The 13,666-nt window shown below is 48.6% G+C and overlaps 1 long non-coding RNA gene across 1 annotated transcript in view; it reads left to right on the forward strand.

Moving 5' to 3' along the window:
- Positions 1-3,765: 3,765 nt before the first annotated feature.
- LOC140216646 (uncharacterized) overlaps positions 3,766-13,666 on the forward strand; it is a 40,300-nt gene continuing 30,399 nt past the window's right edge. Inside the window, exon 1 of the long non-coding RNA XR_011893216.1 lies at positions 3,766-3,836. This is a non-coding gene — a long non-coding RNA (uncharacterized lncRNA). The remainder of the gene's footprint in view (positions 3,837-13,666) is intronic.

The raw sequence follows: 13,666 nt of genomic DNA on the forward strand, positions 1-13,666 counted from the left end.
GCACTTCGGTACACAAAATGGCCAAGTGCCCTACAGGAGGTAAACTTTAAGTACTTGACATCACGCACGCTTACATGTATGTCCCTGTGATAGGATACTGTGGGCCCAGGCCTTAAACACCCACGGATGGCCAAATGCACACAGATATGCTTTAATGACACGGGGACGCGACTAGGGTAACGTACACGATAAGACACATGGTTCACTTCATGAGTGTCTGTCGCTTAGGTAGTCAAGCACAGCATCAATGTAGGAAGGCGTCTGATCGTGTGTCGGTATCACACACTGACGCCACGAAGAGGCGCAACGATGAATCTGGAACAGCCGGCGGCGCCGGGGGGTCGAGGCCGGGTTGGATGCCCGGCACATGACGACTCACTCGCGTGACAGCGGGGTCGGGACGTCTGCCCGCCACATGGTGGTCCATTCGGAAGGCTTAGCTGCACCGGAACACGCCGGCGTCGGATGCTCGCCCAGCAGTGGAGCGGGCCGGTTGAAGCCCAAGGGCAGCCCGGCCTTGTTCTGCCAGCTCGGCACGTTCGGCACGAAAGGCCAGCCCAGGCAGCCAAGGCAGTTCGCGTGGCTGCCACCTTAGCCCAGACCCTGGCCCTTTCTTCCTCTTCTTCCGTCGCTTCCCCACAGTAGTCACGCGCATTCGGCCGCGCCATTCAAATAGGCCAAACACCTATCACACTTCCCCCCCAAGTTCAAGAAGTCGAGGAGGGTAGCACTACGAAGTATAAAGAGTCACACAGTTCGCGCTATATTATTCATGTCACATTAATCTGGGTCTGTAGCTGTTCTGCTTAAATACCCTGCACTAACGTTGTCACAGCCACGAATATACTCTACATGAAAGTCGTAATCCATAAGAAGTAAACTCCAACGTAGTACACGCCTGTTCAAGTGCTTGGCGGAATTGAGGTATGGCAGTGGTTGGTGGTCGGACTGCAGGATGAACAGTTTACCGTAAAGGTACACACGATATTTCTGTACCGCCCACATTATGGCGAGGCACTCCCTCTCAATTCTGGAGTAGGCAAATTCATGTGGCAGAAGTTGCCGGCTAGGCTAGGACACGGCATGCAAACGCCCTTCGTGTTCTTGCAAAAGAACTGCTCCTAGACTTCTCGAAGAGGTGTCCATATGTTGCACAAAATGCTTGTTCATGTGTGGAGCCTTTAGTGCAGGCTTCAATGTCAACAGCTCCTTTAGTCGCACAAAGGCCTCTTCGTGCGGTGTCTGCCAATTCAGCCGGTTCGGAGAGCCCTTCTTCGTCAGGTCGGTGAGCAAATGGGCAAGCTCAGCGTAGTTCGGAACAAAGTCGTGGTAATATCCCGTGAGTCCTAAGAAGGCCCTGAGCTCCTTTGTTTCACGCAGTTTAGCAGTGTTGATCTTGTTGGTAGTGCCTTTCAAGGGATGTGAAACGCCTTGTCCTACCACATGGCCCAAGAAGCATGTTGTTGGGGAGCCGATTTCACTTTTCTTAGGTTTCATGGTTAGTTTGGCTTTGCGCACTCTGCGCAACAAGCAATTTAAATTCTTTAAATGCTGTTTCCATGTTTCTGTGGCCACAAGAACATCATCAAAGTAATATTAAACATGAGGTATGTCTCCTACAACCTCCCTCATCAATAGGTTGAAGACAGCAGGTGCTGTCTTAATGCCAAAGGCATGTACTTAAATTGGTATAGTCCAGAGTCGCATGATAATGCAGTGGCTTCTCTGGACTCAGGGGCCATGAGTACTTGTCAGTACCCTTTTGTGAAGTCAAATTTAGAAAAATAATGACTTCCAGTGAGCTTGGCAAACATCTCGGCTCTAGGAATGCGCTCACAGTCGGAAACTACAGTTTGATGAAGTAGTTGACAGTCTATGCAGAGGCGCGCTGTGCCGTCTTTCTTTTTGGCTACGCCAATGGGTGCCGTATATGCTGCTGATTTTTCTGATACCTAACTTCAACATCTCCTGGACTTCTTGTTCCACGGCATTTTCGACTGCAAATGACATGAGATACGGCTAGATTTGTGTGGGTGCAGAAGTAGTCAGTTTCAAATGACGTTGCAGGACATCAGTCTTTCCAGGTAGATCGGAGAATATATCGTCGTAGGTTGTAAGGACACCTTCCACTTGGAGTCGCTGATCCATAGTCAGTTGATTCGAAATAGCGACGTCTTTTCATGCCTGCGTTCGGACGACTGATGGGTAAGGCGGCGTTGTCTCTTCAAGCTCCAGATCTGTCGCGTCATCTGTACCCACTGTTGTCGCTGTTAGCTCAAGCAATTCGCTGTTGGGTCGCTCGCATACTTATTTGAAATACCATTGGCTTGCTCCCAAGGTCAACAACATAGTCCAACGAATGTTTTCTTTGCACAACGGGGAAAGGTCGCTTCCACATGTGTATGAACATATTCCTTCCACCAGGCAGTAGAACAAGTACTTTGTCTCCAGGATTGAGCTCTCGCATCTTGGCTTTCCTGTCATAATACGTCTTCTATTGCCGCTTCGCTTTCGTGAGCTCCTGCATGGCGAGGGCGCACGTACGCTCTAGCCATTGACGCAGTTTCATGATATACTCATAAGAAGATTTCGTGTCGTTATCCAAACGGGGATTTCTACACAATTCCTTTAGCAAAGCCAACAGACCACGAACATGGCGCCCATACAATAGTTCAAATAACGATTAACCGATGCGGCTCTGCGGCACTTCTCGGTACGGGAAGAGTAGCGAGCCAAGGTAACGGCCCCAACATCTAGGTCGCTCTTGGCACACCCATCCTAGCGCGCGCTTCAGCGTGCCTTTAAATCGTTCCGCTAAACCATTTCCCATGGCGTGGTACGGCGTGGCAGGCAATTGCTTAATTGAGCGAAGACGACTGAACTGCTTCATCACAGCTACGGGACAAAGGAACAATATATTGTGCAATGTTAGCAAAGGCATGCTCCCGCAGTGGCTAATATAACAGCTTATAAAACCAAAACAGTAATGGTATTGAGGCGTGAATTAACTAATTTTGAATGACCTTCCATTACGGTTACGGATCTCTGTGAAATTCACTAGAGTGTTCATAAACGGCACATCGTTGATGCAGATATTGAAGTACGCGAACAAAAGAGCTGTTGCAAATTTGCGAACACTAACAGAAAAGCTACGTTTTCACATTGCGGAAGTGATAGGAGACAAATCGGTAGATATGAACTGCAGGGCTCTCATCGCAAGTTTCATATCGTACGAGTATGACCTATTTTTGTGAAGCCATGATACACGAAGAGCCTGCCTATTGATACCGCATTTGGGCACCTAATGTGAAATAAAGTATAGGCTGTGATTACTAGGGGATGCCTTACAACCGTTAGTAAATATGTATTTACTGCTAAAAACTGCAATTACGCAATATACTTTTTGATATCAAAGGAAACGAATTTGGATGTAAAATATGTGCTCCTACGTATTCTGCTTGATGCTGTTGCTTCTTAGAGTCAGTGCAGTCTGTCTGGGCTTAGATAATCCAATCCTGACGGCCTTGAATAAGTTGTACGATCTGCTAACTGAAATTGTCAATACATAAAATTAAGCAAAAAAAGAAATCATATAGGAATAAAATATACCTTCAGGGGGTATTTCTAGCCTGAGATCAGGTATTTAGAAAACACGCGTAACAGAAGATTGGAAAATTGCATTCATGTCTACTGAAGACACTGCGCATTTTTAAACTCTGTCACCTGTTTTGTCAGCCTAAAAGCAAGTACATTTTCTTCGTTTACAGGTGACGTAATTTTGCGACCTCACTACTGGAAAACCCAGTTCTACGACGATCCCCCGAACAGACAGTTTGGTGAGATACTTCGCTTTTTTACTTCAGTCGAGGCTACTTCTTACAGCCTTCGCGAGATGCATTATTTAGCTTTGTGTGGGCTCCATTTTTTTCGCGATTCATATTTTCGTGTCCTGTTGATTCACACCGATGAAATTGAAGACGTATAGCCCAACTTAGCTGAAGGGATAAAGGCATGCCCGTGTCACAACTGCTCCGTTGAGAAAATTGTGAACGTAGCCTAGCGGAATGTCGGATTGATGGTTTTGCCACCTATTCTAGGTTTTTTTCTAGGCCACCGTCTAGGTTTCTTTCCGAGCGTGCTGCCGAGTGGGGGAAGATTGTTTTTGCATTGTGTCCGCGTGACGGAGTGCTGTTGTTCCCTTTTGCGACTGTGTCGTCGCGCTTACTTCGGTGCTTGCTTGCTTTCTTCGCTTTATGCATACTGTTATCGACCCAAAGATTGGGGTGGTTGATGTTTTGTAACGGCGTTCTTTAGTAGCTCCCTTTTGCTTGTACATTTTGTTGCCTAGGTGTTCTGCTGATTGCTTCTTTGCCTTGTTCTGTTCTGCAATTGGCCGCGAGACTGCGGTAATTGTTTGAGTGCTTCATTATATCGTAAATTAAAGCAGCTTCTGTTCTTTGCGCCACTGGTTCTTTGTCGTGCTGGTCGCGGCCCGCGGACCACCTGAGCGAAGGCGAGGGACCTTCAAGAGAAACTCATCGCATCGCCATCTGCCCCTTACATTGCGTTTTTCAGGTATTCAGTGCCCTTTTTAAGATCGTCACTGTGGGTGGGCTTACTTAATTCTGTTTATCACGAGAGATTTCATAAGCTTCATTCACTTCACGTGTCAGCTAGTCCTTATCTTTCTTAATCGCTGTACACTGCGCGTACAACGGTTTGCAAGTGAATCATCTGAAGTGTAATGACAGGTGACCCGATACGACAGTCTTTCCTACCAGATACTTGTGTGCCCTAAGCCTGTGGTTCGCAAACCTACCCTACTGGCCGATATACCGTTTCCCATAATTGAAGGGGAGAGCGTAAATTATGCCTTCCTCGCAAGTATAAAGTGCTCCGTGTGATTTATTGAGCATACTGCTTTCCTTCTAGAATCAAGATTGACCATCGAAAACATTTTTGAAAGTTTGTTGAAGGCGGAGAAGATAACTGCACTAGCGTGCATGCCTATTTTCTTGAGATTGCGTGCTATACTGTGCATGTTGGGCACCACGACGAACCTTTCTGTCTTTTTCTTTATCAATTGTCTGTCCTGGTCACCACGCATCAATTCTTTGAGTAAACCACGAGCCACGAGCCACTAATATAAGCAGATGAAGCGCTGGCAGCCGGCGAGTAATCTAGGCAAAACATTGCTCTCTGCTAAATGAAATGTGACTCGATAAACGAATATTTTTCATCAAGGCAAGATAATGACACTTTGAAAATATTTTTGTGATTGGAGGTGCACGGGAGCAGTGGTTTGTGGCCCTAGGCTGAAAGAACCAGCATGCATGTACTTCAGTAAAATGAAATTTTAGTGAAGAAACTTGAACGAGTTATCCACCGGGACTTCATCTGTTAACTGCAGTGGTATCAGACAGTCGCTAAAAAGGGCCAGAACACACGCTACAGTTACTTCAAAGTTGACCTCGTCAAGTTTTAAAATTATGACATAGTCGTCCACGTACCCATAAACTTGTTTCAATGACCACTTCTAAGCGCTGACATAAAATCTGACTGTAGAAGGCAAGGTAATTGTCAATTAAGAGGAGCGCAATGCATAAACCGATGTTGGCCCCCTTTTTTGTATGAAAGTGACATCTTGCCTTGTAATGAACGCTGACCACACATAAATATTTGAAAGCTCTAAATAACCGCCGACAGTGATATCAATGGCGTTCTGAAAGCCCAGTGCACCGTGGCTGTCAGTAGCGTTTAGAATGCAGATCATTAACTGTTTTCGCAGAATTGAGTAAAAAAGGTCTTTGTGATCGTTACGAAGAGGAAGCCCGATCCACAAATGGATGTACAACTATTTACATGGATGAAAGTTTGTGGTAATTGCGCAGGCCGGTACAAAGGTCACATCTCCAGGAGACAGTCAACCACTTCCTAACATAGCCCGCGGGGGCTGTAGTGCCAGCCCTGTGCATGTTAGAATAATAGCGAACTAGATGAGCAGTACGGTTTTAAACGGGACACGTGGACGACGCCAGTTTGGAGCTGGGATGAGGACTGTACGATGTGGGGTACTGACAGACGCTAGCCGCGTCTACCCAAGTGACTCGGAGCCGCCTTGACCGAACGAATGCTCACACCTTTATTTGACAACCACATATATAGAACGCATGGCGCACAGCGCCCTCTACATCTCTCCCCCGAGATATGCACACAAGAAACACCAAACATTTCACAAGTCAAGTCTTCTCGGAGTCTTTACACGACGGCCAAACCTGGTGACTCTCACTCTACAATTTTTGGAGACTTGCGATGTTGCTGTTGCCGTGGCGTCTGTTGGCGTAGTCTGCTCTTCGTACTCCTCACGGTTTTCACTCCGAGATGGCTCGTTGAGCTGGCTCATCGTTGTCTCTGAATGGGGCACTAGATGTAACCTATTGAGCACAAGCACCGCGTTGGGTGTTTCGACGACGCACGAGCGGGGCTTGGAGGCTGGGCTGAGAACAGACGCCGTATCCTTGATGTCTGGAACCCACACTTATCTCCCGGTTGCAGCGGAGGAAGTATAGTCGCCGCATGACGGCGATCGAAGTCTTTCTTCTGCCGCCCTCTCACCTCTTCGTCTTAGCACTTCATATCGTCTGGCGCAGGCCAGTTCGGTTCCAGGCGGTTCACTGTCTTGGGAAGCCTGTTTCGCAAGCTGCGATCCAACAGTAGCTGCGCTGGGCTGAACCCTGTGACGCCTGCAGTGTCTCTGTACGACAGAAGAGCCAAAAAAGGATCCTCCGCTTTCGCAAACAACTCTTTGATCGTACGCACCATCCCTTCCACTTCCCTATTTGACTGCGGGTAGTGTGGACTCGAGGTGATGCGTTGGAAGCCATAGTACTTCGCAAAAGCTGCAAAGGCTCGTGAAGCAAATTGCGGTCCATTATCACTTCGTACTACGGCGGGAATGCCAAAACGAGCAAAAATGCTTTTGACTGCATTGATGACCGCCTCAGAGTTCGTGCTTCACATGTAGATGACTTCAGGGTATCGAGAACGATAATCAACTACTAGTAGATAGTTGTGTCCCTTGTAACTAAACAAGTCCATTCCTACTTCTTGCCACTGCTGTTCTGGAGTCTTCGTTACGGCCAAAGGCTCTCTTCTTTGCGCTCTTGTGACTGCACACTGTCTGCAGTGAGTGACTCTATCACGTATTTGCTGGGAAAGTCCATACCACCAGACGGTCAAATGGGGAAGTGGAAAGGATGGTGCGTAAGATCAAAGAGTTGTTTGCGAAAGCAGACTATCCAACCTTTCGCAAGCAAGCGCCCCTATTCACGCCATGCGTTCTATATATGTGGTTGTCGAATAAAGGTATGAGCATTCGTTCGGTCAAGGCGGCTCCTAGTCACTTGGGTAGACGCGGCTAACGTCTGTCAGTATCCCACTTCTGACACCATGTACGATGTGGGGTACTGACAGACGCTAGCCGCGTCTACCCAAGTGACTCGGAGCCGCCTTGACCGAACGAATGCTCACACCTTTATTCGACAACCACATACATAGAACGCATGGCCCGTAGCGCCCTCTACAAGGACGGCGTATATTGAACGCGGGCGATTTCGTAATTTATGTGACCTAATCGTCGCAATAGCCGGTAGGAACCAGGATAGCGTGGCAAGGGTTTTTCGGACAGGCCAACGTGGCAACTTGGTCAACCCAGAAGAAGGAGATTTCCTGGGTAGAAGTGAAGGTTCCAGTACCGACTATTGTAGCGAGCTTTTGTGACGCCTGAGCAAGTCGATCACAGGCAATTTGCCGAACCATACGAGCCCAACCAACGGTGTCATGGACGTATTTCGTGGTGTGTCGTGGCAGCGAATGTAGCAAGATGTAAAAGCCAGAGTTGAATGGTGACCCAACAAAAGCTCGAAAGGCGAGAAACCGGTGGTATCATGACGTGGCGAATCGTCCGCAAATGTCACGCAGGGTAAAGTGCTGTCCCAATCGCGACGGTCTGATGAAACGTACATCGACAGCATCTCTGTAAGGGTGCGATTTAGTCGTTCAGTCAGTCCCTTCGTTTGTGGGTGAAATGCAGCTGCGAGCTTGTGTTGACAGGAGGTAGCAGCCGCGACTTATGACAGGAGGTAGCAGCCGCGATGTGTTAGCAGCTGCCTCGGGGCGCCATATGGTGAAGGATCAAGTCTTTGATGTAAAATGTCTGCTACATCTGCAGCACAGCTGGTAGGCAGGGCGCGTGCAATGTCATGGCGCGTCGCATAATCTATGGCAATTGCTATCCATTTGTTTCCTTATTTGGATGTGGGGAAGTGGCCGGCAATGTTCATGCCGAAACTGAAGAAAGGCTCCGTGGGAAGATCGATTGGATCAAGGTGGCCAGCAGGTCGCCTACACGGCCTCATTCGACGCTGGCAGGGGTCGCAAGCCGCAACGTAACGTCGCACAGAGCCGTAAAGGCCTGGCCAGAAGAATCGACGTCGAGCCCTGTCGTAAGTGCGGGAGGTGCCAAGGAGTCCGGCAGTGGATGCTTCGTGGAGCTCAGACAGATCAGTAGAACCGAGATAACCAGGGGCAGCTACCAGTAAATCTCATCACTCAGAAATGATATTGCGTCAATTAAAATTTCACGGAGCACCAATATTTTGGTTCAGCGACCTGATTGTCCAGACGTCAAGCGCTCAATGATCAGCCGGAGAGAGTCGTCCTCTTGCTTCTCAGTAACGATGTCGCGAAAGTCAAGCCTGGCCAGAAGTTATGTGTCGGCATCCTGTTCGTCGCTTTCAGGAGGATCGATGGGGTGGCGAGACAAGCAGTCGGCGTCCAGTTATTAGCGGCCGGACTTGACAATGAAAGTATACCGCTGAAGTCTGAGTGCCAAGAAAGGAAGTTGGCTAGTCGGTTCTTTTAGTGACGATAGCCACAACTGGGCCTGATGGTCCGTAATGAGAGAGAATGGGTGGCCACGGCATAAACCACAAGTTAGCCACGGCACAAATCAGAGCGAGACGCTCACGCTCGGTGATAGAATAATTGCGCTTTGAAGGTGTCAAGAGTCGACTGGCGAAAGCAATCACGCGCTCGACTTTTCTTGTTGGGCGAGGATATCCCGTATGCCATGGCTACTAAGCTCTGTGCGAACTTGAGTTGGTTGAGATGGATAAAAGTGGCATAATATGGGAAGTGTTCTCAACAAGCGGATGAGGGTGCACAAAGTGTTGGCTTGTTCATGGTTCCAGAAGAACGCAGTGTCCTTCCTGAGAAGGTCAGCCGGTTGCTGCGCGATGACCGCAAAATTTTTACCAGCAGACAAAGTAGGAGCATTAGCCCACGAAGGGTGCAGGAAAGTTCTTATTACTTATCAGGATCAGGATGTATACCGGCAGCACTGACACGGTGGCCAAAAAATTAGACAAGTAACGTTGAAGGCCAGCCTCTCTAAAGACTTAAGAATAGCGGCCACGCGGCTGAGGTGGTTGTAAAACGTAGGGGAAACTACGCTGACATCGTCCTGACGACATAAGTAGGTGGACCACTTATAGCCCTGAAGAAGAGGGTCCATTATTTTTCCCAAAAGTTGCTAGGGCATTAGAAAGTCCGAAAGGTATAAGCTTAAAATAGTAAATGTCATCCAGTGTAACGAAAGCCGTCTTCTCACAGTCAAGTTCTTCAACCGAAGTCTCTCAATAACCGGATTGGAGGCCGATTGAAGAGAAGTATTTTCATCCGTGAAGACACTGCAGAGCATCATCAATGCGCGGCAGAGTGTACGCATCTTTTTTGGGGATCTGGTTCAGTTGACCGTAATCGACACAATATTACCGGCTGTCATCCTTCTTTTTGACCAAGACAACATGCGACGCCCAAGGACTCAAAGAGGGCTCAAATATATTTTTGGGTAGCATCTTGTTTATTTCAGCTTGGTTAACTTGGCGTTCTTCGTGAGACAGGCAATATGGACGTCGGCAGATAGGACTAGCATCACCGGAACCATTCTTATGGGGCACATTGGAAGGCTGTTCCATCGGGCGATCCTCAAAGTCAAAGTCGTAGCGATAAGACTCCAGAACGCGAAATCTCGCCCAGACCTTGAGATGCCGGAACGAATGGTGTTCAATTCGCAGATTTAATAGGAATAAAGTTCTCAAGCTTTAGGTGGCAAAGGTGCATCGACATTTCCCAAGTCGTGCTTTAGATTTTCCATTATGAACGTTATGGGTTTTGGAGGAAGAGGAGGAGGAAATAAACAGAGAAGGCAGGGATGTTAACCGGGCAGGGATGGGCAGGTCAAGGATGGTTGGCCACCCTACTCCGGTGGACGGGAAAAAGGCAATGGAAAGATAAGATAGAGAGAGGGCAAGGAGAGAAAAGCCGCGGTGAGCTCGCACCCGCACGCGGAGGGCCTGAGCGAGTCAAAGGCATTCACATAGGCCAGTTGCTCTCAAGAAATATAAAAGTGCCTTCGTGGCTTTGTGGGCCGATGAGCGACAGCGACGGTCTTCAAGTAGCACCTGCACAGACAACGGCCGATCCTCCATTCGTCGCAATGCGATAGATAATGCTTGTCTTTCATGCTAAAATCCACGATAGTGGCACAATAAATGTTCGATGATCTTTTAGCGCCACATACGTCGCATGCAGCACTGTATGTCATTCCAACCACTGTAGTTTACACTTTCGTGTACACTACTTTGTGTACCACAGCCAGTATAGAAGCGGTGCCTCACGTGGGTGAAACCCAGGTGGAGGTCGGAGTTGGAGCGAAAGGTTCAATTCGTACAACCTCGTGTGCCTTACATTTGGTATGTTCAGCTCCGATAAAGAGAGCTTGCGTGCTATGCTAGGCGACGAAGCTGTCTTGCAGCGTCTGTCCTGGAAAGAGAAATGAGAACGCTGTGTTGTTGCTGATGTGTCTCCCGGGCTGCTTTGTCTCCTTGATCATTTCCAGTGGTCCCGCAACGGCCTGGTAGTTGCTGGAAAATTTCGTGACTTTTCTGTCTGACGTCGTGAAGTTTGACGATTTCATATGTTAGCTGTTCATGTGCTCCACGTGTGAAGATTGACGGCATGCTGCGTAAAGCCGGTCTCGAGTCGGAAAACATGGCACATGTACCAGGGCTCTCTGTGTCAATAACTTGAAGCACACGGCATAGAGCCATGAGTTCTGCAGCAATGGACGTCGTGACATGTTACATCTTGAATTGCAGTGCTATCCTCTTGTCGATATAAAGCCAACACCCGCAGAACTGGCCGATGTGGTCGATCCGTCACTATTGATTTCTACGTGCCTACTTTATTTCTCGTACAACAGAAGTTAGCTCAATTGTTTTAGTCCAAGCGGTGGTAAATCTGCCTTTTTGTGAAATGCTGGAATTCTGAGGTGAACATCAGCACAGCACAAACACCTTGGAGAAGACAGCGAGCTGGCCGCAAGTCTGTACCCCGATGAAAGCGAAGCACCATACACTGACAGTTGTGGTAAGTGACGTACGGGCTCTTTCCATGGTGAGTGCGGCGAGGTGGTGGCAAGGGGTCCGAGCAATGTGATTGACATGCGGACGCATGTGGATGGCGATGTGCATCGTGATTGAACAGTCTTGAGCTACGGCAATAGTTCCAGTCGTTCACGCATTGCATGGTAATCCAAGGCATCCTCAGAGCTTGGGCTTGAATGCTGTGAGTTGTACGCAGATTGGCTTGGCAGGTGTTTGATATTACAGGTAGGCTGTACCGGAGAAACACAGCAAACAACACCCTGTACAGCTTTAATATGAATTGTATGGACACCCCGCAGTTCTTTTCTGCAAGGAACCTGAACAGATGACATATAGCAATCAGTTGCTTTTTCACGTCGTTCACGTGAGGAGTCCAGGACAAGTCTCTGTCATTCGCAACACCCAAGACCCTGTGACTTATCCTGGACGATATCACTTGTCCTTTGGCTGATATGCCATATGAAGACATTGACTTTCGGGCAAACGCCACCACTGAGCACTTTTCCGGCGTCACCTCCGGAAACCTTGTTTACTAAGGTAGCATGATGTCGATGAGGCCGCGTTCTGAAGCTGAGCACGAAGCTGAAGCCATGTCATGTCCGACGTCCAGATACAGATGATGTGGGCGTATATAGAGAGTCTAACAATGCTTCACAGAACCTCGAGTAGTCCAGCCAGGGCTAGAATAAGAATATTTGGGCTTATTACTCCGCCTCGAGGGACTCCACGTCTACTGTAATAACGGAGTGTCGGGCGATCCCTCGTAAGCACGAAGAATGATCGCATTTGTAGCTAGCTACAAACACAGAGACATATCTTGCCACCAAGTCCTATTGCTTCTAGCGCTTTAAGGACGGCTTCATGGGTAACGTTAGCGTAAGCCTCTTTAACATTTAGAACCAAGGCAGCAGACAAGCGTTTACAAGCCTTCTGAAATTCGACATAATTTCTAGGTACCACTCCAGACGCATTAGAACCATCAGTTCCATTACTTTTCCTACACAAATAGCAAGCCCGATGGAATGGTATGACGCAATGTCCAAAACCGACTTGCCAGCTTCGAGAAGCGCAATCAGGCGACTGGTCTTCGATTCCCGTGGAACCATGGGCGTCTTGCGCTGGAGTTTGAGGTATAGTAGCGGCGCCTGGTGGCGGCGCGGGAAACTACATCTGGGTCGTACCAGCTTGGGTCGTATTGAGCCCTGGCTGTGGCGAAGCACGTTTCTAGGCCGAGTTTTGCGTCGATTCGCACTTTTTTCTGCCCTGTTGCGAGTGCGAAAAGGCTCGTCACTTTTCACAGACCACGCCGACCACGCTGCGAGCTAGCCGCAGCCTTTAGTTTCACGAAAACGGACTATCCGTGAGACGTAATGCTGGAAGCAGAAGGAATCGACGACGCCGATCCGGTGGGACCTAGCTCAGCATCGAAAAAGCTTCACCATCGATACTGCTGCGTCGTGGGCTGCCATGAACAAGAAGGCCTGAATCCCAACATCCGATTCTATCGTTTCCCTTCAAGGCTTCACGAAGTGGAGCGTCGGGCGCGCTGGATAACTGCAGTTCGTCGCGCTGGGTAAGCGAAACTTCGCGCCATGCTGACTGCTTCACCTGTCTTGAAGCTTGCCTGATTATAGATCTGCGTTCTAAAATTCGGTCTTTTGCACCTACAGTCCCAACGGCAGACCGACATAGCAGCAGGCATAGCTGGTGATTCACGATTCGAAACCCGGCCACAGTGACAATTAACAATTCGACCGGTGCGAAGTGGTGAAGTGCTCAGGTGTGTGCAAATAACCACAAATGACTGGGCTGATTCGGTGACAATTCACTACCCCACTACGAGCAGCACAGGTTAGAGAGTTAAATGTGCTCATACTTGACCTCAAGCCAGCATGTTGAGGCAGCGCAGCTAGATAGTATAGAGTACTGCAGATCGATGTTCGAGCGTTGTCATTGAAAGCTACATCAAGCGAGCAGCGCACAAGTTCGCGCTGCATCGCGATTCGCACGTACGTGCGAGCTCATATGCATTGCATCAGTTATTACCAGTTACTAAAAGGGACAGATGGCCGCTACTACAACGCAGGCATAACTACTTGTTTAGCGACATGCAGTCAACAAAGATTGCAGGAGACCCGCCGTTTCGCGGCATGTCGAAA

This window comes from Dermacentor andersoni, chromosome 3, assembly GCF_023375885.2.
Source record: "Dermacentor andersoni chromosome 3, qqDerAnde1_hic_scaffold, whole genome shotgun sequence".
Taxonomy (NCBI): Eukaryota; Metazoa; Arthropoda; class Arachnida; order Ixodida; family Ixodidae; genus Dermacentor; species Dermacentor andersoni.